Source organism: Hippopotamus amphibius, chromosome 3 (genome assembly GCF_030028045.1).
Source record: "Hippopotamus amphibius kiboko isolate mHipAmp2 chromosome 3, mHipAmp2.hap2, whole genome shotgun sequence".
NCBI classification, from domain to species: Eukaryota; Metazoa; Chordata; class Mammalia; order Artiodactyla; family Hippopotamidae; genus Hippopotamus; species Hippopotamus amphibius.
The window spans coordinates 104,958,490-104,973,852 of NC_080188.1; positions in this window are offsets into that span (position 1 = coordinate 104,958,490).

A 15,363-nucleotide genomic window follows, 5' to 3' on the forward strand; every position below is an offset into this window, starting at 1 on the left:
ACACCGCTGGGTGTCACGTCTGCATGGTCACACCCCATCCCGCAGGTTGCCACCTGGCAAAGGTCAACTGCATGGTGAGGCTGTCATGGCTGCCAGATGTCTCCTCTGCCTGAGCACACACTGCCTGGTGGGGAGCCACCATGCACAGATCACCCACGTGATGAGGCCCTCACAGCTGCTGGGTGTCACCTTGGTTGCTTCACACACCACCCAGTGGGGTACCACCTCGTATGGGTCACCTGCATGGAGAAGCCATCACTGCCACTGGGTGACAGCTTAGCTCAGTCACACCATGTCTTGTGGGGAGCCACCTCACTTGGGTCACCCATGTGGTGAGGCTGTCATAGCCATGGGATGTCACCTTGACCCCTTCATAGCTTTCACAGCAGGGTGCCACCACGCTGGAGCCACCTAAGAGGCAAGGGATCATGACCACCATGTGTCATCTCAGCCACGTCACACCCCACCAGGCAAGGTGCTACCTCACCCATGTCACCAGCATGGTGAGGCTATCAAGGCCGCGAGGTGTCACCTAAGCCCACTCAGACACTGCCCCATGGGGTGCTACATAGTGCATGCTACTCACATGGCTAGGCCATCATGGCCACCGGGTGTCACTTCAGCCCCGTCATTCCCCACCCTGCCAGCTGCCACCTTGATGTGCCACCCACATAGGTAGGCAATCACACCACTAGGTGCCACCTTGTCCCTGTGACACCACACCTGGCACCATGTCATCTCTTGTGTGTCCCCCATGTAGTGAGGCCATCACGGCCACTGGGTGTCACCTCTTCCTGGTCAATACCCACCTGCCAGGGTGTCAACTAGCATGTGCTTCCCTCAGGATGAGACCATCACAGCCACCAGGTGTCACCTCAGCCCGATCACACACTGCACAGTGGGGTGTCACCTGGTGCATGCCACCTGTGCTGCAAGTCTGTCTCGGTCAAAGTGTGTCACCTCAACCCGGGCATACCCCACCATGTGAGATGCCACCTCGCATGGTTACTCACGTTGTGAGCACCTCTATGCCACCAGATGTCACCTTGGCCTGGTTACACCCTGCCAGGCAGGGTGCCAGCTCATGTGGGTCACCCATGTGGTGAGGTCCTCATGGCCACTGGGCATCACCTTGGACCAGTCACACACCACCTAACGGGGTGCCACTTTGCAAGGGTCACCCATGTGATGTGGCTCTCACAGCTGCTGTGGATCACTTTGGCCTGGTCACACTGCAGCCTGCAGGGTGCAATCTCACACTTGCTACGATTGTGGTGAGGCTGTCATGGCCACCAGGTGTCACCTTGGCCTGGTCACAACCCACACAGCATGGTGCCACCTCTTGCAGGTCACCCATGTGGCAAGGCCATCACTGCTGCTGGGTGTCACCTCAGCTCGGTCACAACCTGCCAGCAGGAAGCCACCTAGTATAGGTCACCAGGGTTGCAAGGCTGTCACAGCCACAGGGTGTCCATTGACCCTATCGCACCTTGCCTGGCAGGGTGCTACCATGTGTGTGCCACCCAAGTGGTGAGGCCATCACAGACACCAGGTGCCACCTCGGCCCTGTAACACCCCACCTGGTGGGGTGCAACCTTGCACTTGCCACCCATGTAGCTGGGCCATCACAGCACCATGGGTCACCTCGGCACCCTTACACCCTGCCCAGAGCGGTGGCACTTTGCAGCTTCCACCCACATTGCAAGGCCATTACAGCTGCTGGGTGTCACTTCAGCCCCACCACACCCTGCCTGGTGGGGTGTCAACTCATGTGATTCACCCATGTGGTGAGGCCACCAGGGATATCAGGCCTCACCTCAGCCCAGGCACATCCACCCTGTGGGGTGCCACCTTACATGTGTAAGCCATGTGGTGAGGCCGTCAGTGTTGCCAGGTCTCACCTCAGCCCAGGGACACCATGTGCGGCCTGGAGCCACTTCATGCATGCCACCCACATGGCAAGGCCATGATGGCCACAGGGTGTCACCTAGGATTATCAAACACAGCCCAACAGTGTACCACCTTGCGCATGCCATGCATGTGGTGATGCTGTCATGACCATCAGGTATCACCTTGAATTGGGCACATCCCATCAGGCAGGGTGCCATCTCGTGAGGGTCACCTGGGTTGCGAGGCCCTCTCAGCCACCACGTGGCACCTAGGCCCATGCACACCCCACCCACCAGAGTGCCATCTCACAAGGGTCACACTTGTGGCATGGCCCTCATGGCAACCGGCTGTCACCTAGGCCCAGGCACATCCAGCACAACAGGATGCCACCACGCATGTGTCACCCATGTGGTGAGGCTGTAATGGCTGCCAGATGTCACCTCAGCTCAGTCACACCCTGCCCGGCAAAAAGCCACCTCACATGGGTCACCCGTGTTGAGAGGCTGTCACAACCACGGGGTGTCCATTGGCCCCATCACACCCTGCTGGCAGGGTGCCACATCATGCATACCACCCAAGTGCTGAGGTCATTATGGTCACAAGGTGTAACCTCGGTCCAGTAACACGCCACCCAGATGGGTGCACCCTTGCACTTGTCACACACATAGCTGCACCGTCAAAGCCACTGGGTGTCACCTAAACCCCCTCACCTCCCACCTGCAGTGTGCCACTTTGCATGTGCCACCCATGTTGCAAGGCCATTATGGCTGCCAGATGTCACCTCAGATCCATCACACCCCACCTAGCAGGGTGCCACCTCACATCAGTCACCCACGTGCTGAGGACATCAGGGCTGCCAGGTGTCACATCAACCTGGGCATATCCACCCAGTGGGGTGCCACCTCACATAGGTAACCCACGTGGCAAGTACATCATAGCTGCTGGCTGTCACCTCAGCCCAGGCACACGCCACCTGATGGGGAGCCACCTTGCACCTGTCACCCGAGTGGCAAGGCCATCACAGAAGCTGTGTTTGACCTTGGCCTGGGCACATGCCGCCTGGTGGGATGCCACCACACCAGGGTCACCTATGTGGTGAGGCTGACATTCCATTGGGTTTCACCTCAGCCCAGTCACACATCACCTGGGGGCTGCCACCTCGCATGGGTCACCCACATGTTGATGCCCTCATGAATGCTGGGATTCACTTTTGCCTGGGCACACACCAACTGGAGGAGTGCCACATACTGTGGTGCATCTGCCTGATGAGGCCTGCATGGCAGCTGGGTGTCACCTAGACCTGGTCACACCCCACCCATCATGGTGACACTTCGCACATGCCACCTGCATGGCGATGTGGTCAGGAGGCCGAGTTTCACCTCGGCTACTTCAAAACCTGCCCAGTGGGGAGCCACATCATGCAGGTGATGCACGTTGCAAGACCCTCATGGCCAGGGTGTCACTTAGGCCTGGTCACACCCCACGCCACAGAGTGCCATTTTACACATATCACGCATGAGGCAAGGCCGTAATGGTCACTGGGTGTCACCTCGGCCCAGTTACACACTGCCTGGCTGTGTGCCACCATGTGTGGGTCTCCCGTGTGGCTAGGCCTTCATGCCCACTGGGTTTCACCTCAGAACTGGCACAACCTGCCCAGCTGGGTGCAACCTCATGTGGGTCACCCACGTACTGAGGCCATAATGGAAGTGCGGTTTGACCTCGGCCTGGGCAAATCCCACCCAGAGGGATGCCACTCCACATGTGCCACCCGCATGGTGAGGCCATCATGGCCAGCAGGTGTCACCTCGGCCTTGGGACACTCTGCCCAGTGGAGAGCAACCTCATGCATGCCACCCTTGCGGTGAGGCCTTGTACAGGTCACCTGCATCGTGAGGCCATCACAGCCACCAGGTGTCACTTTGGCACAGTCATGTGCTGCCCAACAGGTTGCCACATCACACTGGTCACCCACGTGGTAAGGCTGTCATGGCCCCTGAGTGTCACCTTGGCCTGGGCACACCCAACCCGGTGGGGTGCCACCCATGTGGTGAGGCCATCACAGAACCTGTGTTTGACCTTGGCCCACAAACACCTGCCCAGTGGGGTTCCAGCCTGCCAGGGTCACCCATGTGGTGAGGCCAACACACTGCCAGGTGTCACCTAGGCCTGGGCACACCTCACCTGGTGGGATGCTACATCTCATTGGTCACCCGCATGTTCAGGACATTACTGTGGCCTGGTGGAAACTCGGCCCCATCACTCCCTACCTGGTGGGGTGCTACCTCATACAGGCCACACACATGGCAAGGCCGTCACAGCCACCAGGTGTCACCTCATCCCCATTGCACTCCACCCATCAGGGGGCCACCTCACACGGGTCACCTGTGTGGCAAACCCATCATGGCCTCCAGGTGTCACTTCAGTCCTGACAATCTCCACCAGGTCAGGTACCACCTCACATATGTCACCAGCATGGCAAGGTCATCATGACCATGGTGTGTCACCTCAGCCCCATGACACACCACCTGGCATGGTGAAACCTTGCATGAGCCACCCGCGTGGTGAGGACAATCACAGCCACTGGGTGTCAAAATGGCCCAGACACACGCCTCATGGTGGAATGCCACCTCATGCAGGTCACCCATGTGGTGAGGCCGTCACAGCCACCATGTGTCACCTCGGCCCCAACTCTGCCAACCTGATGGGGTGCTACCTCACATGTGCCACCCACATGACAATGCAGTCACAGCCACTAGCTGTCACCTCATCCCCATGACACCACACCTGGTGGGGTGTCATCTCTTGCATGCCACCCATGTGATGAGGACACCACAGCCACCAGGTGTCACCTTAGCTCAATCACACTCTGTCCTCCAGTGTGTCACCTCATGCAAGCCACCCGTGTGGTGAGTCCATCACAGTCATCAGGTGTCACCTCAACCCAGGTGCACCTCGCCGTGTGCAATGCCACTTCTCACGAGTCACCTGAAATGTGAGGCCATCATGGCTGCCAGGTGTCACCTAGGCCTGGGCACACCCCACCTGGTGGGATGCTACCTCTCATTGGTCACCCGCATGTTGAGGACATTACAGTGGCCTGGTGGAACCTCGGCCCCATCACTCCCTACCTGGTGGGGTGCTACCTCGTACATGCCAACCACATGGCAAGGCCATCACAGCCACAAGGCGTCACCTCAGCCTGGTCACACCCTCCCAGTGGAGTGTCACCTTACACATGCCACCCATATTGCTCATCTGTCACATAAACCATGTGTCACCTCAACCTGGGTGCACCCCACCCAGCACTGGTAACCCACGTTGCAGGGCAATCATAGCAACCAGGTGTCACCTCGGCATGGGCACACCCCACCCTGCAGGATACCACCTCATGCGGGTCACCAGTGTGTTGAGGCCCTCATGGCCGCCATGTTTCACCTAGGCCTGGGCACACCCCACCCAGTGGGGTTTCAACTCATGAATGTCACCCATGCAGTGAGGCCTTCATGGCTGCTGGTTGTCACCTTGGCCCAGTCATACACCACCCAGTGGGATGCCACCACACAGCGGTAACCAGCGTGGCGAGGCTGTCACAGCTGCCAGGTGTCATTTTGGCCCATTCACACCACGCACAGCTGGGTGCCACCTCGTGCTAGCCACCCACGTGGCAAGTCATCTCAGCCACCATGTTTCACTTTGGCCCCATCACTCTAGGCCTGGTAGGGTGCGACCTCACATGTGCTACCCACATGGTGAGGCAGTAACGGCCATAGTGTTTTACCTCATCCCCATGACACCATGCCCAGTGGGGTGTCATCTCTTGTGTGCCATCCATGTGGCAAGCCCATCATGGCTGCCAGGTGTCACCTCAGCCCAATCACACCCTACCTGGCAGGGCTAACCTCACGCATGCCACCCACATTGCAAGTCCAATGTGGTCGCTGTGTCATGTCAACCCAGTCACAACACACCATGCAGGATTCCAAATCGCATGGGTCACCTGTGTTGTGAGGCCTTCACAGCCACTGAGTGTCACCTCGGCCTGGGTACACCTTGCCCATTGGGATGTCACCTAGCATGTGCCACCCACATGGTGCAGCACTCACGGCCACCAATATTCAGCCGCGTCACTCCCTGCCCAGGAGAATGTCACCTCAACATGGCACCTGCATGGCAAGGTGGTCACACCGCTGGGTGTCACGTCTGCATGGTCACACCCCATCCCGCAGGGTTGCCACCTGGCAAAGGTCAACTGCATGGTGAGGCTGTCATGGCTGCCAGATGTCTCCTCTGCCTGAGCACACACTGCCTGGTGGGGAGCCACCATGCACAGATCACCCACGTGATGAGGCCCTCACAGCTGCTGGGTGTCACCTTGGTTGCTTCACACACCACCCAGTGGGGTACCACCTCGTATGGGTCACCTGCATGGAGAAGCCATCACTGCCACTGGGTGACAGCTTAGCTCAGTCACACCATGTCTTGTGGGGAGCCACCTCACTTGGGTCACCCATGTGGTGAGGCTGTCATAGCCATGGGATGTCACCTTGACCCCTTCATAGCTTTCACAGCAGGGTGCCACCACGCTGGAGCCACCTAAGAGGCAAGGGATCATGACCACCATGTGTCATCTCAGCCACGTCACACCCCACCAGGCAAGGTGCTACCTCACCATGTCACCAGCATGGTGAGGCTATCAAGGCCGCGAGGTGTCACCTAAGCCCACTCAGACACTGCCCCATGGGGTGCTACATAGTGCATGCTACTCACATGGCTAGGCCATCATGGCCACCGGGTGTCACTTCAGCCCCGTCATTCCCCACCCTGCCAGGTGCCACCTTGATGTGCCACCCACATAGGTAGGCAATCACACCACTAGGTGCCACCTTGTCCCTGTGACACCACACCTGGCACCATGTCATCTCTTGTGTGTCCCCCATGTAGTGAGGCCATCACGGCCACTGGGTGTCACCTCTTCCTGGTCAATACCCACCTGCCAGGGTGTCAACTAGCATGTGCTTCCCTCAGGATGAGACCATCACAGCCACCAGGTGTCACCTCAGCCCGATCACACACTGCACAGTGGGGTGTCACCTGGTGCATGCCACCTGTGCTGCAAGTCTGTCTCGGTCAAAGTGTGTCACCTCAACCCGGGCATACCCCACCATGTGAGATGCCACCTCGCATGGTTACTCACGTTGTGAGCACCTCTATGCCACCAGATGTCACCTTGGCCTGGTTACACCCTGCCAGGCAGGGTGCCAGCTCATGTGGGTCACCCATGTGGTGAGGTCCTCATGGCCACTGGGCATCACCTTGGACCAGTCACACACCACCTAACGGGGTGCCACTTTGCAAGGGTCACCCATGTGATGTGGCTCTCACAGCTGCTTGTGGATCACTTTGGCCTGGTCACACTGCAGCCTGCAGGGTGCAATCTCACACTTGCTACGATTGTGGTGAGGCTGTCATGGCCACCAGGTGTCACCTTGGCCTGGTCACAACCCACACAGCATGGTGCCACCTCTTGCAGGTCACCCATGTGGCAAGGCCATCACTGCTGCTGGGTGTCACCTCAGCTCGGTCACAACCTGCCAGCAGGAAGCCACCTAGTATAGGTCACCAGGGTTGCAAGGCTGTCACAGCCACAGGGTGTCCATTGACCCTATCGCACCTTGCCTGGCAGGGTGCTACCATGTGTGTGCCACCCAAGTGGTGAGGCCATCACAGACACCAGGTGCCACCTCGGCCCTGTAACACCCCACCTGGTGGGAGTGCAACCTTGCACTTGCCACCCATGTAGCTGGGCCATCACAGCACCATGGGTCACCTCGGCACCCTTACACCCTGCCCAGAGCGGTGGCACTTTGCAGCTTCCACCCACATTGCAAGGCCATTACAGCTGCTGGGTGTCACTTCAGCCCCACCACACCCTGCCTGGTGGGGTGTCAACTCATGTGATTCACCCATGTGGTGAGGCCACCAGGGATATCAGGCCTCACCTCAGCCCAGGCACATCCACCCTGTGGGGTGCCACCTTACATGTGTAAGCCATGTGGTGAGGCCGTCAGTGTTGCCAGGTCTCACCTCAGCCCAGGGACACCATGTGCGGCTGGAGCCACTTCATGCATGCCACCCACATGGCAAGGCCATGATGGCCACAGGGTGTCACCTAGGATTATCAAACACAGCCCAACAGTGTACCACCTTGCGCATGCCATGCATGTGGTGATGCTGTCATGACCATCAGGTATCACCTTGAATTGGGCACATCCCATCAGGCAGGGTGCCATCTCGTGAGGGTCACCTGGGTTGCGAGGCCCTCTCAGCCACCACGTGGCACCTAGGCCCATGCACACCCCACCCACCAGAGTGCCATCTCACAAGGGTCACACTTGTGGCATGGCCCTCATGGCAACCGGCTGTCACCTAGGCCCAGGCACATCCAGCACAACAGGATGCCACCACGCATGTGTCACCCATGTGGTGAGGCTGTAATGGCTGCCAGATGTCACCTCAGCTCAGTCACACCCTGCCCGGCAAAAAGCCACCTCACATGGGTCACCCGTGTTGAGAGGCTGTCACAACCACGGGGTGTCCATTGGCCCCATCACACCCTGCTGGCAGGGTGCCACATCATGCATACCACCCAAGTGCTGAGGTCATTATGGTCACAAGGTGTAACCTCGGTCCAGTAACACGCCACCCAGATGGGTGCACCCTTGCACTTGTCACACACATAGCTGCACCGTCAAAGCCACTGGGTGTCACCTAAACCCCCTCACCTCCCACCTGCAGTGTGCCACTTTGCATGTGCCACCCATGTTGCAAGGCCATTATGGCTGCCAGATGTCACCTCAGATCCATCACACCCCACCTAGCAGGGTGCCACCTCACATCAGTCACCCACGTGCTGAGGACATCAGGGCTGCCAGGTGTCACATCAACCTGGGCATATCCACCCAGTGGGGTGCCACCTCACATAGGTAACCCACGTGGCAAGTACATCATAGCTGCTGGCTGTCACCTCAGCCCAGGCACACGCCACCTGATGGGGAGCCACCTTGCACCTGTCACCCGAGTGGCAAGGCCATCACAGAAGCTGTGTTTGACCTTGGCCTGGGCACATGCCGCCTGGTGGGATGCCACCACACCAGGGTCACCTATGTGGTGAGGCTGACATTCCATTGGGTTTCACCTCAGCCCAGTCACACATCACCTGGGGGCTGCCACCTCGCATGGGTCACCCACATGTTGATGCCCTCATGAATGCTGGGATTCACTTTTGCCTGGGCACACACCAACTGGAGGAGTGCCACATACTGTGGTGCATCTGCCTGATGAGGCCTGCATGGCAGCTGGGTGTCACCTAGACCTGGTCACACCCCACCCATCATGGTGACACTTCGCACATGCCACCTGCATGGCGATGTGGTCAGGAGGCCGAGTTTCACCTCGGCTACTTCAAAACCTGCCCAGTGGGGAGCCACATCATGCAGGTGATGCACGTTGCAAGACCCTCATGGCCAGGGTGTCACTTAGGCCTGGTCACACCCCACGCCACAGAGTGCCATTTTACACATATCACGCATGAGGCAAGGCCGTAATGGTCACTGGGTGTCACCTCGGCCCAGTTACACACTGCCTGGCTGTGTGCCACCATGTGTGGGTCTCCCGTGTGGCTAGGCCTTCATGCCCACTGGGTTTCACCCTCAGAACTGGCACAACCTGCCCAGCTGGGTGCAACCTCATGTGGGTCACCCACGTACTGAGGCCATAATGGAAGTGCGGTTTGACCTCGGCCTGGGCAAATCCCACCCAGAGGGATGCCACTCCACATGTGCCACCCGCATGGTGAGGCCATCATGGCCAGCAGGTGTCACCTCGGCCTTGGGACACTCTGCCCAGTGGAGAGCAACCTCATGCATGCCACCCTTGCGGTGAGGCCTTGTACAGGTCACCTGCATCGTGAGGCCATCACAGCCACCAGGTGTCACTTTGGCACAGTCATGTGCTGCCCAACAGGTTGCCACATCACACTGGTCACCCACGTGGTAAGGCTGTCATGGCCCCTGAGTGTCACCTTGGCCTGGGCACACCCAACCCGGTGGGGTGCCACCCATGTGGTGAGGCCATCACAGAACCTGTGTTTGACCTTGGCCCACAAACACCTGCCCAGTGGGGTTCCAGCCTGCCAGGGTCACCCATGTGGTGAGGCCAACACACTGCCAGGTGTCACCTAGGCCTGGGCACACCTCACCTGGTGGGATGCTACATCTCATTGGTCACCCGCATGTTCAGGACATTACTGTGGCCTGGTGGAAACTCGGCCCCATCACTCCCTACCTGGTGGGGTGCTACCTCATACAGGCCACACACATGGCAAGGCCGTCACAGCCACCAGGTGTCACCTCATCCCCATTGCACTCCACCCATCAGGGGGCCACCTCACACGGGTCACCTGTGTGGCAAACCCATCATGGCCTCCAGGTGTCACTTCAGTCCTGACAATCTCCACCAGGTCAGGTACCACCTCACATATGTCACCAGCATGGCAAGGTCATCATGACCATGGTGTGTCACCTCAGCCCCATGACACACCACCTGGCATGGTGAAACCTTGCATGAGCCACCCGCGTGGTGAGGACATCACAGCCACTGGGTGTCAAAATGGCCCAGACACACGCCTCATGGTGGAATGCCACCTCATGCAGGTCACCCATGTGGTGAGGCCGTCACAGCCACCATGTGTCACCTCGGCCCCAACTCTGCCAACCTGATGGGGTGCTACCTCACATGTGCCACCCACATGACAATGCAGTCACAGCCACTAGCTGTCACCTCATCCCCATGACACCACACCTGGTGGGGTGTCATCTCTTGCATGCCACCCATGTGATGAGGACACCACAGCCACCAGGTGTCACCTTAGCTCAATCACACTCTGTCCTCCAGTGTGTCACCTCATGCAAGCCACCCGTGTGGTGAGTCCATCACAGTCATCAGGTGTCACCTCAACCCAGGTGCACCTCGCCGTGTGCAATGCCACTTCTCACGAGTCACCTGAAATGTGAGGCCATCATGGCTGCCAGGTGTCACCTAGGCCTGGGCACACCCCACCTGGTGGGATGCTACCTCTCATTGGTCACCCGCATGTTGAGGACATTACAGTGCCTGGTGGAACCTCGGCCCCATCACTCCCTACCTGGTGGGGTGCTACCTCGTACATGCCAACCACATGGCAAGGCCATCACAGCCACAAGGCGCGTCACCTCAGCCTGGTCACACCCTCCCCAGTGGAGTGTCACCTTACACATGCCACCCATATTGCTCATCTGTCACATAAACCATGTGTCACCTCAACCTGGGTGCACCCCACCCAGCACTGGTAACCCACGTTGCAGGGCAATCATAGCAACCAGGTGTCACCTCGGCATGGGCACACCCCACCCTGCAGGATACCACCTCATGCGGGTCACCAGTGTGTTGAGGCCCTCATGGCCGCCATGTTTCACCTAGGCCTGGGCACACCCCACCCAGTGGGGTTTCAACTCATGAATGTCACCCATGCAGTGAGGCCTTCATGGCTGCTGGTTGTCACCTTGGCCCAGTCATACACCACCCAGTGGGATGCCACCACACAGCGGTAACCAGCGTGGCGAGGCTGTCACAGCTGCCAGGTGTCATTTTGGCCCATTCACACCACGCACAGCTGGGTGCCACCTCGTGCTAGCCACCCACGTGGCAAGTCATCTCAGCCACCATGTTTCACTTTGGCCCCATCACTCTAGGCCTGGTAGGGTGCGACCTCACATGTGCTACCCACATGGTGAGGCAGTAACGGCCATAGTGTTTTACCTCATCCCCATGACACCATGCCCAGTGGGGTGTCATCTCTTGTGTGCCATCCATGTGGCAAGCCCATCATGGCTGCCAGGTGTCACCTCAGCCCAATCACACCCTACCTGGCAGGGCTAACCTCACGCATGCCACCCACATTGCAAGTCCAATGTGGTCGCTGTGTCATGTCAACCCAGTCACAACACACCATGCAGGATTCCAAATCGCATGGGTCACCTGTGTTGTGAGGCCTTCACAGCCACTGAGTGTCACCTCGGCCTGGGTACACCTTGCCCATTGGGATGTCACCTAGCATGTGCCACCCACATGGTGCAGCACTCACGGCCACCAATATTCAGCCGCGTCACTCCCTGCCCAGGAGAATGTCACCTCAACATGGCACCTGCATGGCAAGGTGGTCACACCGCTGGGTGTCACGTCTGCATGGTCACACCCCATCCCGCAGGTTGCCACCTGGCAAAGGTCAACTGCATGGTGAGGCTGTCATGGCTGCCAGATGTCTCCTCTGCCTGAGCACACACTGCCTGGTGGGGAGCCACCATGCACAGATCACCCACGTGATGAGGCCCTCACAGCTGCTGGGTGTCACCTTGGTTGCTTCACACACCACCCAGTGGGGTACCACCTCGTATGGGTCACCTGCATGGAGAAGCCATCACTGCCACTGGGTGACAGCTTAGCTCAGTCACACCATGTCTTGTGGGGAGCCACCTCACTTGGGTCACCCATGTGGTGAGGCTGTCATAGCCATGGGATGTCACCTTGACCCCTTCATAGCTTTCACAGCAGGGTGCCACCACGCTGGAGCCACCTAAGAGGCAAGGGATCATGACCACCATGTGTCATCTCAGCCACGTCACACCCCACCAGGCAAGGTGCTACCTCACCCATGTCACCAGCATGGTGAGGCTATCAAGGCCGCGAGGTGTCACCTAAGCCCACTCAGACACTGCCCCATGGGGTGCTACATAGTGCATGCTACTCACATGGCTAGGCCATCATGGCCACCGGGTGTCACTTCAGCCCCGTCATTCCCCACCCTGCCAGGTGCCACCTTGATGTGCCACCCACATAGGTAGGCAATCACACCACTAGGTGCCACCTTGTCCCTGTGACACCACACCTGGCACCATGTCATCTCTTGTGTGTCCCCCATGTAGTGAGGCCATCACGGCCACTGGGTGTCACCTCTTCCTGGTCAATACCCACCTGCCAGGGTGTCAACTAGCATGTGCTTCCCTCAGGATGAGACCATCACAGCCCACCAGGTGTCACCTCAGCCCGATCACACACTGCACAGTGGGGTGTCACCTGGTGCATGCCACCTGTGCTGCAAGTCTGTCTCGGTCAAAGTGTGTCACCTCAACCCGGGCATACCCCACCATGTGAGATGCCACCTCGCATGGTTACTCACGTTGTGAGCACCTCTATGCCACCAGATGTCACCTTGGCCTGGTTACACCCTGCCAGGCAGGGTGCCAGCTCATGTGGGTCACCCATGTGGTGAGGTCCTCATGGCCACTGGGCATCACCTTGGACCAGTCACACACCACCTAACGGGGTGCCACTTTGCAAGGGTCACCCATGTGATGTGGCTCTCACAGCTGCTGTGGATCACTTTGGCCTGGTCACACTGCAGCCTGCAGGGTGCAATCTCACACTTGCTACGATTGTGGTGAGGCTGTCATGGCCACCAGGTGTCACCTTGGCCTGGTCACAACCCACACAGCATGGTGCCACCTCTTGCAGGTCACCCATGTGGCAAGGCCATCACTGCTGCTGGGTGTCACCTCAGCTCGGTCACAACCTGCCAGCAGGAAGCCACCTAGTATAGGTCACCAGGGTTGCAAGGCTGTCACAGCCACAGGGTGTCCATTGACCCTATCGCACCTTGCCTGGCAGGGTGCTACCATGTGTGTGCCACCCAAGTGGTGAGGCCATCACAGACACCAGGTGCCACCTCGGCCCTGTAACACCCCACCTGGTGGGGTGCAACCTTGCACTTGCCACCCATGTAGCTGGGCCATCACAGCACCATGGGTCACCTCGGCACCCTTACACCCTGCCCAGAGCGGTGGCACTTTGCAGCTTCCACCCACATTGCAAGGCCATTACAGCTGCTGGGTGTCACTTCAGCCCCACCACACCCTGCCTGGTGGGGTGTCAACTCATGTGATTCACCCATGTGGTGAGGCCACCAGGGATATCAGGCCTCACCTCAGCCCAGGCACATCCACCCTGTGGGGTGCCACCTTACATGTGTAAGCCATGTGGTGAGGCCGTCAGTGTTGCCAGGTCTCACCTCAGCCCAGGGACACCATGTGCGGCCTGGAGCCACTTCATGCATGCCACCCACATGGCAAGGCCATGATGGCCACAGGGTGTCACCTAGGATTATCAAACACAGCCCAACAGTGTACCACCTTGCGCATGCCATGCATGTGGTGATGCTGTCATGACCATCAGGTATCACCTTGAATTGGGCACATCCCATCAGGCAGGGTGCCATCTCGTGAGGGTCACCTGGGTTGCGAGGCCCTCTCAGCCACCACGTGGCACCTAGGCCCATGCACACCCCACCCACCAGAGTGCCATCTCACAAGGGTCACACTTGTGGCATGGCCCTCATGGCAACCGGCTGTCACCTAGGCCCAGGCACATCCAGCACAACAGGATGCCACCACGCATGTGTCACCCATGTGGTGAGGCTGTAATGGCTGCCAGATGTCACCTCAGCTCAGTCACACCCTGCCCGGCAAAAAGCCACCTCACATGGGTCACCCGTGTTGAGAGGCTGTCACAACCACGGGGTGTCCATTGGCCCCATCACACCCTGCTGGCAGGGTGCCACATCATGCATACCACCCAAGTGCTGAGGTCATTATGGTCACAAGGTGTAACCTCGGTCCAGTAACACGCCACCCAGATGGGTGCACCCTTGCACTTGTCACACACATAGCTGCACCGTCAAAGCCACTGGGTGTCACCTAAACCCCCTCACCTCCCACCTGCAGTGTGCCACTTTGCATGTGCCACCCATGTTGCAAGGCCATTATGGCTGCCAGATGTCACCTCAGATCCATCACACCCCACCTAGCAGGGTGCCACCTCACATCAGTCACCCACGTGCTGAGGACATCAGGGCTGCCAGGTGTCACATCAACCTGGGCATATCCACCCAGTGGGGTGCCACCTCACATAGGTAACCCACGTGGCAAGTACATCATAGCTGCTGGCTGTCACCTCAGCCCAGGCACACGCCACCTGATGGGAGCCACCTTGCACCTGTCACCCGAGTGGCAAGGCCATCACAGAAGCTGTGTTTGACCTTGGCCTGGGCACATGCCGCCTGGTGGGATGCCACCACACCAGGGTCACCTATGTGGTGAGGCTGACATTCCATTGGGTTTCACCTCAGCCCAGTCACACATCACCTGGGGGCTGCCACCTCGCATGGGTCACCCACATGTTGATGCCCTCATGAATGCTGGGATTCACTTTTGCCTGGGCACACACCAACTGGAGGAGTGCCACATACTGTGGTGCATCTGCCTGATGAGGCCTGCATGGCAGCTGGGTGTCACCTAGACCTGGTCACACCCCACCCATCAA